Here is an 18,065-nt window from a genome sequence, read left to right on the forward strand (position 1 = left end):
TATGAATAAAGGTATTAAAATATATGACCTCACTACTGTAAGTCACACTGGATACTTGTCTGCTAAATGACAGTAATTAAAAAATTTAGTGGAATGTACATTTTGTACACTGTGCCCCCTAGTGGAGAAAGGGGAAGTTGCAGGATATGTGAATTCCCATCCTCAAATCAATTAGGGCTAAATCCTGAAATACTTGTGTATAACTGGATTTTTTTGTTGTTGCACAAATCTCCTATCAATGTTGTTGCATGATTCAAATACAAATTATGCATACACATCTCAAGTTGCCCATCCCTTCCGTACCAGACATTGTGTTCAACAACTCTGGTCCAGGAATTCACACCTAATGCAGTTTAATCATCAAACCATTCAATGTGGTGATCAAAAAGTGTCTTATTGCTGGGCTGAAGCTAAAGCCTGCACACTTTTAACCGTTCGAAGTAGGTGACCACTGGTTTACTCTGTACCAGCTGTAGTGGTACCAGCTGTAGTTGCCTCTCTCTACAGCTTGATGTCACTATTGCCTTAGTACATTTAACCAGATAACGTAACATTTCATACTGTTTCAATGGTGCACTTGAGCACACACACACACACACAGTCCAGAAAGAGTTTCAGTCACGACTCAGATGTCAGTAGGACACAACAACCCACAATACACCTGGTGAAACCCACCAGATGGTGGGGAAGTGCCTTTTAGTACACACACCATTAAGTATGACTGCACACACACACCAATCAACACACTGCGTGTGTGCGCAGGCGAGTGTGTGTGTGTGTGTTTTTCTGTGTATGTATGATTTTCAGTGTGTGTGTGTTCTCAGAGGAGCCAATTAGCTGTACAGGGCTTATCTTGTCTACAAAGTGCCAGAGAGATGATCCAGGTTGCTACGCCTGAGTAAACACACACACATTGTCATTCACACACACCCAATCATCCCAACAATCTGTTTGTTGTTCAGCAAGAAGTTTTCTGTTGACAGAGCTCTACAATGTTCTCATGTCAGACTAAGGGCTCTATTCAATCAGATCCGTTTTAGCTGATGTCCCCATAGCGGTTGTTTTGGTGGTGTTGGAGATGGAACTGTGGCTCCTGGCATTATACCTAAAGCATTATACCCACTTTTATTTGATTTATTTTACCTTTATTTAACTAGGCAAGTCAGTTAAGAACAAGTTCTTATTTTGAATGACGGCCTAGGAACAGTGGGTTAACTGCCTTGTTCAGGGGCAGAACGACAGATTTTTACCTTGTCAGACCTTTCGGTTACTAGTCCAACACTCTTAACCACTAGGCTACCTACCGCCCCAGGTTATACCTAAAATATTATACCTAAAACATTATACCTAAAACATTATACCTAAAACATTATACCTAAAACATTATCCCTAAAACATTATACCTAAAACATTATACCTAAAATATACCTAAAACATTATCCCTAAAACATTATCCCTAAAATATTATACCTAAAACATTATCCCTAAAACATTATCCCTAAAACATTATACCTAAAACATTATCCCCAAAACATTATACCTAAAACATTATGCCTAAAACATTATCCCTAAAACATTATACCTAAACATTATACCTACACATTATCCCTAAAACATTATCCCTAAAACATTATCCCTAAAACATTATCCCTAAACATTATACCTAAAACATTATACCTAAACATTATACCTAAAACATTATCCCTAAAACATTATACCTAAAACATTATACCTAAAATAGGCATTGCCATTGTTTACTGGGTGAATTGTGATGTTTTATTTGTGCATCTCATGACTGTGTTTTTGTATTTTAATGTGTATATATATATACAGTGCATTCATAAAGTATTCAGACCCCTTGACTTTTTCCAAATGTTTCCAATCTCATCAATCTGCACACAATACCCCATAATGACAAAGCAAAAACAGGATTTTAGACATTTTTGCTATTTTATATATATATAAAAAACTGAAATACCACATTTACGTAAGTATTCCTACCCTTTACTCAGTACTTTGTTGAAACACCTTTGGCAGTGATTACGGACTCGAGTCGTCTTGATGCTACAAGCTTGGCACGCCTGTATTTGGGGTGCTTCTCCCGTTCTTCTCTGCAGATCCTCTCAAGCTCTGTCAGGATGGATGGGGAGCGTTGCTGCACAGCTATTTTCAGGTTTTTCCAGAGATGTTCGATCGGGTTCAAGTCTGGATCACTCAAGGACATTCAGCGACTTGTCCCGAAGCCACTCCTGCGTTGTCTTGGCTGTGTGCTTAGGGTCATTGTCCTGTTGGAAGGTGAACCTTCACCCCAGTCTGATGACCTCAACTGTTGACGTTGAGACTGGTATTTTGCAGGTACTATTTAATGAAGCTGCTAGTTGAGGACAGAGGCATCTGTTTCTCAAACTAGACACGCTATTGTACGTGTCCTCTTGCTCAGTTGTGCATCGGGGTCTCCCACTCCTCTTTCTATTCTGGTTAGAGCCAGTTTGCCCTGTTCTGTGAATGGAGTAGTACACAGCGTTGTACGAGATCTTCAATTTCTTGGCAATTTGTTGCATGGAATAGCCTTCATTTCTCAGAACAAGAATAGACTGAGTTTCAGAAGAAAGTTCTCATGACTCCAACTTCAGTTTGTTAACAAGACATTTGTGGAGTGGTTGAAAAACAAGTTTTAATGACTCCAAACTAAGTGTATGTAAACTTCCGACTTCAACTGCATATACAGTCATTAAAACTCGTTTTTCAACCACTCCACAAATTTCTTGTTAACAAACTATAGTTTTGGCAAGTCGGTTAGGACATCTACTTTGTGCATGACACAAGTAATTTTTCCAACAATTGTTTACAGACAGATTATTTCAACTATAATTCACTGTATCTATCATGCCCTGACCTCAGAGAGCCTATTGGTTAGGTCAGGGTGTGATTTGGGTGGTCATTCTAGTTTTCTATTTCTTTGTTGGGCGGGTATGGTTCCCAATCAGAGGCAGCTGTCTATCGTTGTCTCTGATTGAGAATCATACTTAGGCAGCCTGTTTTCCACCTGAGTTTGTGGGATCTTGTTTTGTTCAGTTACTGTGTAAATGATGTCATGGCTTTAGAAGCTTCTGATAGGCTGATTGACGTCATTTGAGTCAATTGGAGGTCTGCCTGTGGATGTATTTAAAGGCCTACCTTCAAAATCATTGCCTCTTGGTATGACATCATGGGAAAATCAAAAGAAATCAGCCAAGAGAAAAAATTGTAGACCTCCACAAGCCTGGTTCAACCTTGGGAGCAATTTCAAAACGCCTGAAGTTGCCACGTTCATCTGTAAAAACAATAGTACGCAAGTATAAACACAATGGGACCACGCAGCCATCATACCACTCAGGAAGGAGACACATTCTGTCTCCTAGAGATGAAAGTACTTTGGGGTGAAAAGTGCAAATCAATCCCAGAACAACAGCAAAGGATCTTGTGAAGATGCTGGAGGAAACAGGTACAAAAGTATCTATATCCACAGTAAAACGAGTCCTATATATCGACATAACCCGAAAGGCCACTCAGCAAAGAAGAAGCCACTGCTCCAAAACCGCCATAAAAAAGCCAGACTACGGTTTGCAACTGCACATGTGGACAAAGATCATACTTTTTGGAGAAATGTCCTCTGGTCTGATGAAACAAAAATAGAACTGTTTGGCCATAATGACCATCGTTATGTTTGGAGGATAAAGGGGGAGGCTTGCAAGCCGGAGAACACCATACCAACCGTGAAGCACATCGGTGGCAGCATCATGTTGTGGGGGTGCTTTGCTGCAGGAGGGACTGGTGCACTTCACAAAATAGATCACATCGTGAGAAAGGAAAACGATGTGATTATATTGAAGCAAAATCTCAAGACATCAGTCAGGAAGTTAAAGCTTGGTCGCAAATGGGTCTTCTAAATGGACAATGACCCCAAGCATACTTCCAAAGTTGTGGCAAAATGACTTAAGGACAACAATGTCAAGGTATTGGAGTGACCATCACAAAGCACTGACCTCAACCTGTAGAAAATGTGTGAGCAGAACTGAAAAAGTGTTTACGAGCAAGGAGGCCTACAAACCTGACTCAGTTACACCAGCTCTGTCATGAGGAATAGGCCAAAATCCACCCAACTTATTGTGGGAAGCTTGTGGAAGGTTACCCGAAATGTTTGACCCAAGTTAAACAATTTAAAGGCAATGTTACCAAATACTAATTGAGTGTATGTGAACTTCTAACCCACTGGGAATGAGATGAAAGAAATAAAAGCTGAAATAAATTATTCTCTGTTCTATTATTCTGACATATCACATTATTAAATTAAAGTGGTGATCTTAACTGACCTAAGATGGAATTTTTACTTGGATTAAAAGTCAGGAATTGTGAAAAACTGAGTTTAAACATATTTGGCTAAGGTGTATGTAAACTTCAGACTTCAACTGTATGTATTTATTTGGGTATAATGTGTATATTTATGTTGTATTATACAGGGCATATTTGAAAAAGAGTCCTTTTGTTCTCAATATGTCTTTCCTGTTAAATAAATATAAAAAATTGTTTGCACGGAGTCGCATTAAGAAAAATCCCATGCAACCTTGTTTACAAGTTCAAGCACTAGAACGTGAGATGTAATCTAAGCCTCGATTAGGCTGATCGAAACCCTCATTATTTTGTTGAAATTTTAAATTTGTGCATAACTATTTCTTTATATATAGCCTACACTTTCTCGTTCTGAACTTCTAACACCAGTGTGACTTTGTGACAATTATTAAGAACAGATGCTTACTAATTTGACAGCTCCAACACAGTTCTGCCTCCAACACCATCAAAACATCAGCTATGTGGGTGTCGGCTATCGTCGGTTAATTCTTGATCTGATTGAATCTGGGCCTGAGTCTTCTGAAGAGCACGTGTGTGCGTGTGCATGCATGCATGTGTGTTTGTGTGTGGTGTGTTTGTGTGCGTGAGTGCGTGCATGCATGTGTGTTTGTGTGTGGTGTGTTTGCGTGCGTGTGTGCGTTCAAGAATATGTGTGTGTGTGGCGTTCACTCTAATTGAGAAAGTCACACACATCCACAGTAATGTTGACCTGGCTCTCTGGCTGTCAGGTCCGAATAGCTGACCTCACTGACAGCGTGATGAAGATGCCAGTGAATAACCATCCCTGTAAATGGTACAGAGAGATGTGTCTCGTAAAAAACTGAGCAACACTTCTTACGCAATACTGTTGTTATTCATATATCCCTGGGTACTGTGATATTCTGAGTATTATCAAAGATGTTTGGTCAATTCCACTGTGACAAAGCTTTAAGACGCTGCAGTGGCACTGGCAGATGTGACGACAGGAGAGAAGCACAGTTCTGAAAAAGAGAGACAATAGAGAGTACGCAGAGAGAGAGAGTATGGAGAGAGAGAGAGTATGGAGAGAGAGAGAGTATGGAGAGAGAGAGTACGCAGAGAGAGAGAGTACGCAGAGAGAGAGAGTATGGAGAGAGAGAGAGTACGCAGAGAGAGAGAGTATGGAGAGAGAGAGAGTACGCAGAGAGAGAGAGTATGGAGAGAGAGAGAGTACGCAGAGAGAGAGAGTATGGAGAGAGAGAGAGTATGCAGAGAGAGAGAGTATGGAGAGAGAGAGAGAGTATGGAGAGAGAGAGAGTATGGAGAGAGAGAGAGTACGCAGAGAGAGAGAGTATGGAGAGAGAGAGAGTATGGAGAGAGAGAGAGTATGGAGAGAGAGAGAGTACGCAGAGAGAGAGAGTATGGAGAGAGAGAGAGTATGGAGAGAGAGAGAGTACGCAGAGAGAGAGAGTACGGAGAGAGAGAGAGTATGGAGAGAGAGAGAGTATGGAGAGAGAGAGAGTACGCAGAGAGAGAGAGTATGGAGAGAGAGAGAGTACGCAGAGAGAGAGAGAGTATGGAGAGAGAGAGAGTACGCAGAGAGAGAGAGAGTATGGCGAGAGAGAGTACGCAGAGAGAGAGAGAGTATGGAGAGAGAGAGAGAGTACGCAGAGAGAGAGTATGGAGAGAGAGAGAGTACGCAGAGAGAGAGAGTATGGAGAGAGAGAGAGTACGCAGAGAGAGAGAGTATGGAGAGAGAGAGAGTACGCAGAGAGAGAGAGAGTATGGAGAGAGAGAGAGTACGCAGAGAGGGAGAGAGTATGGAGAGAGAGAGAGTACGCAGAGAGAGAGAGTATGGAGAGAGAGAGTACGCAGAGAGAGAGAGTATGGAGAGAGAGAGAGTACGCAGAGAGAGAGAGAGTATGGAGAGAGAGAGAGAGTACGCAGAGAGAGAGAGTATGGAGAGAGAGAGAGTACGCAGAGAGAGAGAGTATGGAGAGAGAGAGAGTACGCAGAGAGAGAGAGTATGGAGAGAGAGAGAGTACGCAGAGAGAGAGAGAGTATGGAGAGAGAGAGAGTACGCAGAGAGAGAGAGAGAGTATGGAGAGAGAGAGAGTACGCAGAGAGAGAGAGTATGGAGAGAGAGAGAGTACGCAGAGAGAGAGAGTATGGAGAGAGCGAGAAGGATGGGGAGAGAGATGGATGGAAGGAATAGAAAGCCGGAGAAGAGTGTTCATGACAGCTGTCGTAGGCTTGACATAACCCTGACGTAGGAGTGTCGTATGTGTGACATAGATGAAACTTGTAGGACCTGATTGGCCACGGACCTCTCACAGCATCATCCCACTCACCCAATGGAGAGGGGAAGGAGGGAGGGAGAGGGGCAGAGTGAGATGGAGAGGACAGAGAAAAAAGAGAAAGAGACAATCAGACAGTGAGAGAAAGAAAAAGAAGAAGAGATATGAGGAAGAGAGAAAGCTCCAGGGAGTTGTCTGAGATTTCAACACAAACATTGTTCAAAGCTCCTCTCTGTCCCAGCCAATCAACTGACATTTCTACAATATTGACCAGAGCTCTTTCATAGGTCAGGGATAGCCTTTACCCTTTTCCCAGGTCATGCTTCCTGTGCGGCCAATCCTACCCCTAGCTTCACATCTACATCCTGGCCTTAACACTAACCCTAACTCTAATTCTTACATGGGACACTGAACCCCGAGTTGCGCAGCGGTCTAAGGCACTGCATCTTGGTGCAAGAGGTGTCACTACAGTCCCTGGTTTGAATCCAGGCTGTATCACATCTGGCTGTGATTGGGAGTCCCATAGGGCGGTGCACAATTGGTCCAGTGTTGTCCAGGTTTGGCAGGGGTAGGCCTTCACTGTCAATAAGAATTTGTTCTTAACTGGCTTGCCTAGTTAAATAAAGGTTACACACATCATTCAGGAGAGATTTGTCTCTGTGTTGCAAAAAGCAGTCTGTAGCTATGCTTCCATTAACTTGTCCAGTGATTTTTTTTGTCGACATTTAGAAAGTTTGCATAGAAAATAAATGTGACATTTCAAATCAAATCAATCAAATCAAATGTATTTATATAGCCCTTCTTACATCAGCTGATATCTCAAAGTGCTGTACAGAAACCCAGCCTAAAACCCCAAACAGAAAGCAATACAGGTGTAGAAGCACGGTGGCTAGGAAAAACTCCCTAGAAAGCCCAAAACCTAGGAAGAAACCTAGAGAGGGACCAGGCTATGAGGGGTGGCCAGTCCTCTTCTGGCTGTGCCGGGTGGAGATTATAACAGAACATGGCCAAGATGTTCAAATGTTTATAAATGACCAGCATTGTCAAATAATAATAATCACAGTAGTTGTCGAGGGTGCAACAAGTCAGCACCTCAGAAGTAAATGTCAGTTGGCTTTTCATAGCCGATCATTAAGAGTATCTCTACCACTCCTGCTGTCCCTAGAGAGTTGAAAACAGCAGGTCTGGGACAGGTAGCACGTCCGGTGAACAGGTCAGGGTTTCATAGCCGCAGGCAGAACAGTTGAAACTGGAGCAGCAGCACGGCCAGGTGGACTGGGGACAGCAAGGAGTCATCATGCCAGGTAGTCCTGAGGCATGGTCCTAGGGCTCAGGTTCTCCGAGAGAGAGAAAGAGAGAATTAGAGAGCGCATACTTAAATTCACACAGGACACCGGATAAGACAGGAGAAGTACTCCAGATATAACAAACTGACCCTAGCCACTCAACACATAAACTACTGCAGCATAAATACTGGAGACTGAGACAGGAGGGGTCAGGAGACACTGTGGCCCCATCCGATGAGACCCCACCAAACGGGCTAGATATAACACCACCCACTTTGCCAAAGCACAGCCCCCACACCACTGGAGGGATATCTTCAACCACCAGCTTACCATCCTGAGACAAGGCCGAGTATAGTCCACAAAGATCTCCGCAACGGCACAACCCAAGGGGGGGGGGTTTGATAAAAACAGCTGGACATAATTACGTCACACCAACAACTTGGCCTGTATACCCTCCCACCTATCTGTTTCATGTCTCAGTTTCAACACAAAAGCCAGTATGGATAGATTGCAAGAACTGATTAAGGTTTGCCATATTCTAATCATTCTCATGTGCCAATTTATCGCCATGGTCCCTGTCATGATGAAACTTGCAGTCCTGTGGATTTCAAATAATTGAATGGTGAAAAGCAATGCAAAGAAATTCAGGCATTTTTGACCATCCTTGTCCTGCAAAGAAACACTTTTTTCATACAGTTGAACAAATTGATTTTGTAAGCAGTAGGAATTTAGAATTAAATGTGCAGTGGAGTTTTATAGTTATGAGATGACATCACGAACCTTAAAAATTATTTTGCAATCATAATTTATTCAACAAACAGTTTCATCATAATTTGTCGCAATAAAGTGAGACAAAATACAAATCCACACATGTCGAAAGGATAAAAATGTTGTCGATCTTTAGAAAATGTTCCTGTATCGGCCGTTTCCAATTGACATGTCGCAATGTTTTTCTTGAGACATTGCTTTTGTCAAATTAACCCGGGTCTTTGGAAACCTGCCTAGGCAGACATACAGTCATATCATCTGACCCTCTCTGTTCCTCCTGCCATTTTCATACCTATCGTCAGCTACTCACTACCACAATACAGATGGACACGCACGCACACACACACACACACACACACACACACACACACACAATGTTTATCTGCATTAGTGACACAGAGCAGAGGAGACAAACAAGGCCGGAGAGAGAGAATGTTCTCTCCTCTTCTCAGTAATGTAAGCTCACCATCTACCTTCCTCCTCTGTGATGAAGGATCAACTGAATCGGAAACAATATTCTACTGACCCTACTGAATCTGAAACAACATTCTACTGACTCTACTGAATCTGAAACAACATTCTACTGACTCTACTGAATCTGAAACAACATTCTACTGACTCTACTGAATCTGAAACAACATTCTACTGACTCTACTGAATCTGAAACAACATTCTACTGACTCTACTGAATCTGAAACAACATTCTACTGACTCTACTGAATCTGAATCAATATTCTACTGACTTGATCTCTCTGTTTGGTACAGTTGATGGGAATAACCAGGAAGGGAAGGCTGTCTCTCTTTGTACTCTATTAACCAAAAGGTTCATATTGCAATTTTGAAAAATGGAGACTGTACTAACCTTTGAATTGTGGTTACGGGATTGAGGGAATGTAATGCATATGGAAAAGATTCGATACAATACCTCCAATAGAAGTCCAACGTTTTACAAAATATGGCAGCCGATACTGGATAAATGGTCTAGTCCCGCTTCATAACTGGGTTGATGATCTGCTGCTACTCTGTGCTGGACTCCACTCAGTATTTATTTTTGGCTTAACGGCACTGCTTGTAATGACTATATGCTGTCTTCTTATATACATTTGAAGTCAGAAGTTTACATACACCTTAGCCAAATACATTTAATCCCAGTAAAAAAAAGTCCCTGTTTTAGGTCAGTTAGGATCACCACTTTATTTTAAGAATGTGAAATGTCAGAATAACAGAAGAGAGAATGATTTATTTTAGCTTTTATTTATTTCATCACATTACCAGTGGGTCAGAAGTTTACATACACTCAATTAGTATTTGGTAGCATTGCCTTTAAATTGTCTAACTTGGGTCAAACGTTTCGGGTAGCCTTCCACAAGCTTCCCACAATAAGTTGGGTGAATTTTGGCCCATTCCTCCTGACAGAGCTGGTGTAACTGAGTCAGGTTTGTAGGCCTCCTTGCTTGCACACACTTTTTCAGTTCGGCCCACAAATTCTCTACAGGATTGAGGTCAGGGCTTTGTGATGGCCTCTCCAATACCTTGACTTTGTTGTCCTTAAGCCATTTTGCCACGGCTTTGGAAGTATGCTTAGGGTCATTGTCCATTTGGAAAACCCATTTGCGACCAAGCTTTAACTTCCTGACTGATGTCTTGAGATTTTGCTTCAATATATCCACATCATTTTCCTTTCTCATGATGTGATCTATTTTGTGAAGTGCACCAGTCCCTCCTGCAGCAAGCACCCTCACAACATGATGTTGCCACCCCCTGTGTTTCACAATTGGGATGGTGTTCTTTGGCTTGCAAGCCTCCCCCTTTTTCCTCCAAACATAACGATGGCCATTATGGCCAAACAGTTCTATTTTTGTTTCATCAGTCCAGAGGACATTTCTCCAAAAAGTATGATCTTTGTCCCTATGTGCAGTTGCAAACCGTAGTCTGGCTTTTTTATGGCGGAAGAAGCCACTGCTCCAAAACCTTGCTGAGCGGCCTTTCAGGTTATGTCAATATAGGACTCGTTTTACTGTGGATATAGATACTTTTGTACCTATTTCCTCCAGCATCTTCACAAGGTCCTTTGCTGTTGTTCTGGGATTGATTTGCACTTTTCACCCCAAAGTACATTAATCTCTAGGAGACAGAACGCTTCTCCTTCCTGAGCGGTTTGATGGCTGCGTGGTCCCATGGTGTTTATACTTGCGTACCTTCAGGCGTTTGGAAATTGCTCCCCAGGATGAATCAGACTTGTGGAGGTCTACAATTTTCCCATGATGTCAAGCAAAGAGGCACTGAGTTTGAAGGTAGGCCTTGAAATACATCCACAGGCACACCTCCAATTGACTCAAATGATGTCAATTAGCCTATCAGAAGCTTCTAAAGCCATGACATCATTTTCTGGAATTTTCCATGCTGTTTAAAGGCACAGTCAACTTAGTGTATGTGTCACGGATGTTGTCTGGAGATAGAGAGAAGGACCAAGATGCGGCGTGGTAAAGTCCCCCCTTATCTCAGCTCGCTGGTCACCATAGCATCTCCCACCTGTAGCACACGCTCCAGCAGGTATATCTCTCTAGTCACCCCCAAAACCAATTCTTTCTTTGGCCGCCTCTCCTTCCAGTTCTCTGCTGCCAATGACTGGAACAAACTACAAAAATCTCTGAAACTGGAAACACTTATCTCCCTCACTAGCTTTAAGCACCAACTGTCTGAGCAGCTCACAGATTACTGCACCTGTACATAGCCCACCTATAATTTAGCCCAAACAACTACCTCTTTCCCAACTGTATTTTATTTATTTATTTCTACTTTGCACATTCTTCCATTGCAAAAATACCATTCCAGTGTTTTACTTGCTATATTGTATTTACTTTGCCACCATGGCCTATTTTGCCTTTACCTCCCTTCTCACCTCATTTGCTCACATTGTATATAGACTTGTTTATACTGTATTATTGACTGTATGTTTGTTTTACTCCATGTGTAACTCTGTGTCGTTGTATCTGTCGAACTGCTTTGCTTTATCTTGGCCAGGTCGCAATTGTAAATGAGAACTTGTTCTCAACTTGCCTACCTGGTTAAATAAAGGTGAAATAAAATAAAATAAAAAAGTGTTTGTCATTTTAATTGAAAAAACAGAACACTACAAAGTGATAACCGGGACACTAATCAAACCACTATGCTAACAAGCAACATAACATAGAGACTCACCCACAATGACAAAACAGGCTACCTAAATATGGTTCCCAATCAGAGACAACGACTAACACCTGCCTCTGAGAACCATATCAGGCCAAACACAGAAACAGACAAACTAGACATCCAACATAGAATGCCCACTCAGATCACACCAAAGCAATACAAAGCAAACTATGGTCAGGGTGTGACAGTATGTAAACTTCTGACCCACTGGAATTGTGATACAGTGAATTATAAGTGAAATAATCTGTCTGTAAACAATTGTTGGAAAAATGACTTGTGTCATGCACAAAGTAGATGTCCTAACCGACTTGCCAAAACTATAGCTTGTTAACAGGAAATTTGTGGAGTGGTTGAAAAATTAGTTTTAATGACTCCAACCTAAGTGCATGTAAACTTCCGACTTCAACTGTATGTACCTCATAATAGGATTTTGTTTCATTGTACGTGTGAATTAAGCTTTGTTTTGTCAATGTTTGTATCTCTGTTTTATATTTTTCATTTTTTATTGGAAAATAATAAACATATTATTAAAAAAATAAAAATCATTCTACTGACTCATACTGAATCGGAAACATTCTACTGACTACTGAATCTGAAATGTTTGACTGACTACTGAATCTGAAACAACATTCTACTGACTACTGAATATGAAACAACATTCTAATGTCTCATACTGAATCTGAAACAACATTCTACTGACTACTGAATCTGAAACAACATTCTAATGTCTCATACTGAATCTGAAACAACGTTCTACTGTCTCATACTGAATCTGAAACAACATTCTACTGACTACTGAATCTGAAATGTTTGACTGACTACTGAATCTGAAACAACATTCTACTGACCACTGAATCTGAAACAACATTCTATTGTTCCATACTGAATCTAAAACAACATTCTACTGAATCTGAAACAACATTCTACTGACTACTGAATCTAAAACAACATTCTACTGATTCTACTGAATCTGAAACACCATTCAACAGAAAATAATCTGCTCTCTGATAACTTGGGTTTTCTTTGTAGATTATATGAATAACTTCAAACTCCCAACAACATAACATTATAAGAGATTAAATCTAGAATACTTAATGGTGAAACAGCCATGTCCGTTTCCAATACTACACCAGCAAAGAAGTCACTGCAAACAACGAGCACTGTTTTTTCCCCTTTGACGTCATTGCACTGGTGATGGAAGAGCACAATATCTACAGTAACAACAGTGGTGGGGCGGCCAGTGGTGCTGTTTCCCCTACTGCGGATTCCATCTTTAAAGGGATAGTTAATTTATTTTAAAGTTTTATCTTATTATAGATATTTTCTGGCGGTGGGTGGTGTATGCCTTATGATTAACGACTCCTGGTGTAATCATAACAACGTACAGGAACTCAAGTCCTTTTGTTCACCTGACCTAGAATTCCTTACAATCAAATGCCGACCGCATTATCTACCAAGAGAATTCTCTTCGATTATAATCACAGCCGTGTATATCCCCCCCAAGCAGATACCTTGACGACCATGAAATAACTTAATTGGACTCTATGTAAACTGGAAACCATATGTCCTGAGGCTGCATTTATGGTAGCTGGGGATTTTAACAAAGCTAAACTGAAAACAAGGCTCCCTAAATTTTATCAGCATATCGAATGCGCAACTCGAGCTAGCAGCATTCTGGATCATTGCTACTCTAACTTTCGCGACACATACAAAGCCCTCCCCCGCCCTCCTTTCGGCAAATCTGACTACGACTCCATTTTGTTGCTTCTAGCCGATAGACAGAAACTAAAACAGAAAACACCCGCGCTCAGGTCTGTTCAATGCTGGTCCGACCACGCTTCAAGATTGCTTCGATCACGTGGACTGGGATATGTTCCGGATAGCCTCAGATAACAACATTGATGTATACGCTGACTCGGTGAGCAAGTTTATTAGCAAGTGCATCGGTGATGTTGTACCCACGGTGACTATTAAAACCTTCCCTAACCAGAAACCGTGGATTGATGGCAGCATTTGCGCAAAACTGAAAGCGTGAACCACTGCTTTTAAAGCGAGGCGACCAAAACATGACCAAATACAAGCAGTGTAGCTATTCCCTCCACAAGGCAATCAAACAAGCTAAGCGTCAGTATAGAGACAAAGTAGAGTCGCAATTCAACGGCTCAAACACGAGACGTATGTGGCAGGTTCTACAGACAATCACGGATTACAAAAAGAAAACCAGCCCCGTCGCGGACACCAACGTCTTGCACCCAGACAAGACATTCATTCTGCTCATAGGTTAGCCATTTATAAACTACACATTGACACATCCGCCAGCCCAAAGTGGGAGGTTTAAAAAGTACTTACTAGTTGCCAAAGTACTGGACCATGTCTTTAAAATGGATGAAACACTTATGAAATGGACAAAACAACAACAGCCAAGGATAATACTCACAACAACAAAAAACTGAAGAAAACAATTGAAAATAAGCAAAAAAATCTAAAAAGTTCCTTCTTTAAACCTCAGAAGGAAAGAAAGTGATAGGAAATCTAGATGACTAGGGTTGTATTACACAGTGTTCCTCTCTTTGTCTGCTTTGAAAGATGTTATATAAGGCCTTTGTGCTATATTCTCAGACATCATCAGGATTGGGTATGGTCAATGTGTGTGTCTGCATGTGATGTGTGTCTCCAGGCCAGTAGGTACATTACCTGATGTTCTCTCAGTAATCGTATCCCATCATATCCCATCATTAGAAATCCTGTTTCCAGCCCGGGAGTCACAGTGACCTGATTACTATGAGATGGTTCGTCCTCTCCTAACTACCCAAATACGATGGCCGCCCCATCGTTTCCCAAATATGGTGTACAGTTAGAAGAGTAGCCTAGTGTTGGTGACGTCATCTTCCCTAAGAGTGGAAGTTCGGTGCCACGTACACTACCGTTCAAAAGTTTGGGGTAACTTAGAAATATCCTTGTTTTTGAAAGCAAAGCACATTCTTTGTCCCTTAAAATAATATCAAGTGGATCAGAAATCCTGTGAAGACATTGTTAATGTTGTAAATGAGTATTGTAGGTGGAAAGGGCTGATTTTTTATGGAATATCTACATAGGCGTACAGAGGCCCATTATCAGCAACCATCACTCCTGTGTTCCAATGGCACGTTGTCTTAGCTAAACCAAGATTATAATTTTAAAAGACTAATTGATCGTGAAGTTGGCCTTCTAGGCAGAGTTCCACTGTCCAGTGTTATTTTGCCTATCTTAATCGTGTCTTTTTATTGGCCAGTTTGAGATATGTCTTTTTCTTTGCAACTCTGCCTAGAAGGCCAGCATCACAGTGTCGCCTCTTCACTGTTGACGTTGAGACTGGTGTTTTGCAGGTACTATTTAATGAAGCTGCCAGTTGAGCACTTGTGAGGCATCTGTTTCTCAAACTAGACACTCTTATGCACTTGTCCTCTTGCTCAGTTGTGCACCGGGGCCTCCCACTCCTCTTTCTATTCTGGTTAGAGACAGTTTGCACTGTTCTGTGAAGGGAGTAGTACAAAGTGGTGTACGAGATCTTCAGTTCCTTGGTAATTTCTCGCATGGAATAGCCTTCATTTCTCAGAACAAGAATAGACTGACGAGTTTCAGAAGAAGTTCTTTATTTCTGGACATTTTGAGCATGTAATCGAACCCACAAATTCTGATGCTCCAGATACTCAACTAGTCTAAAGAAGGTCAGTTTTATTGCTTCTTTAATCAGCACAACAGTTTTCAGCTGTAACATAATTGCAGAAGGGTTTCCTAATGATCAATTAACCTTTTAAAATGATAAACTTGGATTAGCTAACACAACGTGCCATTGGAACACAGGAGTGATGGTTTCTGATAATGGGCCCCTGTACACCTATGTAGATATTCCATTAAAAAATCAGCCATTTCCACCTACAAAAGTCATTTACAACATTAACAATGTCTACACTGTTTTTCTGGTCACTTTGATGTTATTTTAATGGACAAAAATGTGTTTTTCTTTCAAAATCAAGGACATTTCCTAGTGACCCCAAACTTTTGAACGGTTGTGTATGTGCACATGCAAACGCGCACACACACTCATAGACGCACGCATGCACACACACAGCCTGACTATCACACCAAGACTAAGTAAAAGGATTGAACCAGACAGAAAAACAGATAGGTGCCTGATTGAGCCAGCAGAGTTCATTAACCACCGGTCTATCTGTTGTGAAATGAACCATAGGAGAGCAGGGATGAATCATAGTGTGTGTGTTCAATTACAACGAGTTCCATCTATGTCTCGTCGGGTCAACAGGAAAAGTCGCTGAACTAACGGCAAACAGATTGATGCGTGGGCAGAGACAGTTGTGTGTGTGTCTGTGTCTGTGTTGCAAATATGTGTTTATGTGCATTTCTGAACAAAATCTTCATGTGATATTTTTTATGAAAATATTTGATTATCTCACAAGCACAGTTCAACCAAACATAATGATCAATGTAAAGTACATGGCAAGGGATTGATTTGAGTAAATACAACTTCTAGAATCATTCTAAACCTCTGACTCTTATTGAGACTTGACATTTCAAATAGAAGGGAGCTTCTAGGTAGAAAATTCTATTTTAAAAAACTACAATTATATTTCGGAATAAATTGTACTTTAATTCTTCGATTGGTATTTTAATTCATTAATTCCAAATTGACAGAATTGGGATGAAATTGACCCCAACCCTGACCTGCACTATTCTTACTGGAGTGTGTGTTCTCATTATTAAGCATTACATGATTCTCTTGCTCCGTCATCTACACGTTATTTCCATAAGACTCATTAGAAAATAGCAAATGTTTATCTAAAATTGATTTTTCCTCCCCCATCTTAATGTAAAATGTGGACTTTCTCCTTTTCTCTACTCATTTGCCAGGCAACAACAATCCTCGTGGTCCAAACATAATGACTGTAACAGCTTGAACTGTTCACAAATATGCACATATTTTCATATTCCCCATTATTAACATGAATATTTATCAGGTATATTGACTGTTGGAGTATCTGTTGAACTTTCCAGAACAATTCCAGAACCGAGGTAGCATGACGATCAGAATTGCTAATACACACCCCTAGGATAGCACTAATTCGCCCTCGCTCTCCCGTTGCTTTTTTCTTCTTCTTCTTTCTCTCTCTCTCTCTTTCTCTCTCTCTCTTTCTCTCTCTATCTCTCTCTCTCCCTCTCCCCCTCCCTCTCCCTCTCTCCTCTCTCTCTCTCTCTCTCTCTCTCTCTCTCTCTCTCTCTCTCTCTCTCTCTCATTGTTTTTTCAGTTTGAATTTCATTGTCTTTGTGTTATGAAAAGAAGACGATAATTGGCTCCAGAGGAGATGGGTCTATCAGAGTCTATTTGATGTGAAAAATGTGATGACTTCAGAGTTTGACTTCATCCCCACAGCCCTCAGGCTCTATGTTAATGACATGGGATTCAGGCCGATCTAACTCTTATCTCTTTCGAATAGACATGATGAAGTGGTGAATGTACTGTATGTTTCTTCAATATGTCAACGCACACACACACACTCACAGGAACACAGTCGTGTGCACACACACTCAAACGCACATAGACAAACATTGGGATGTGCTCAACATTTAAAAGTCATCAGATAATGATATTATAACAGAGTGATACAGAGTGGTGACAGATGGTGGGATAATGATTTAGTCAATAGCAGTTGAACAAAGCAAACCTGTTCTACTTGGATAACACAGGGTTAACTCAGGGTTACATCAGATCATCAATACACTTATCAGACTCACAGCATGACTGTCATTTGCGCAATCAATAGAGAGTCACACACAAACACACACTGACAACTGAATATGACCTCCACACACGTGCACAGGTGCATTTACACACTTGCACAAAACACTGAGCTAGAGCCAAGGTACAAATAGATATTTGTATATAAAAATGTGTGAATATTATCTATTCAAGTTTATTACGGTTTTTCTCAATTGCTAAAACACCATTTCTGAAACCTTGCTCCATTTCCTGAAAACATTAAACACAAAACCTCATCTTCAAGCACTATTTACATAACCTCTGACTCCTCTCGCAAAATTAAACATTCGCCTCAAAACAGTTTTTATCTATGTTCAAAATCAAACACTGCTCTCAAATCATAAACAAAGTGATCAAAAT

This window comes from Oncorhynchus nerka, linkage group LG4, assembly GCF_034236695.1.
Source record: "Oncorhynchus nerka isolate Pitt River linkage group LG4, Oner_Uvic_2.0, whole genome shotgun sequence".
NCBI lineage: Eukaryota > Metazoa > Chordata > Actinopteri > Salmoniformes > Salmonidae > Oncorhynchus > Oncorhynchus nerka.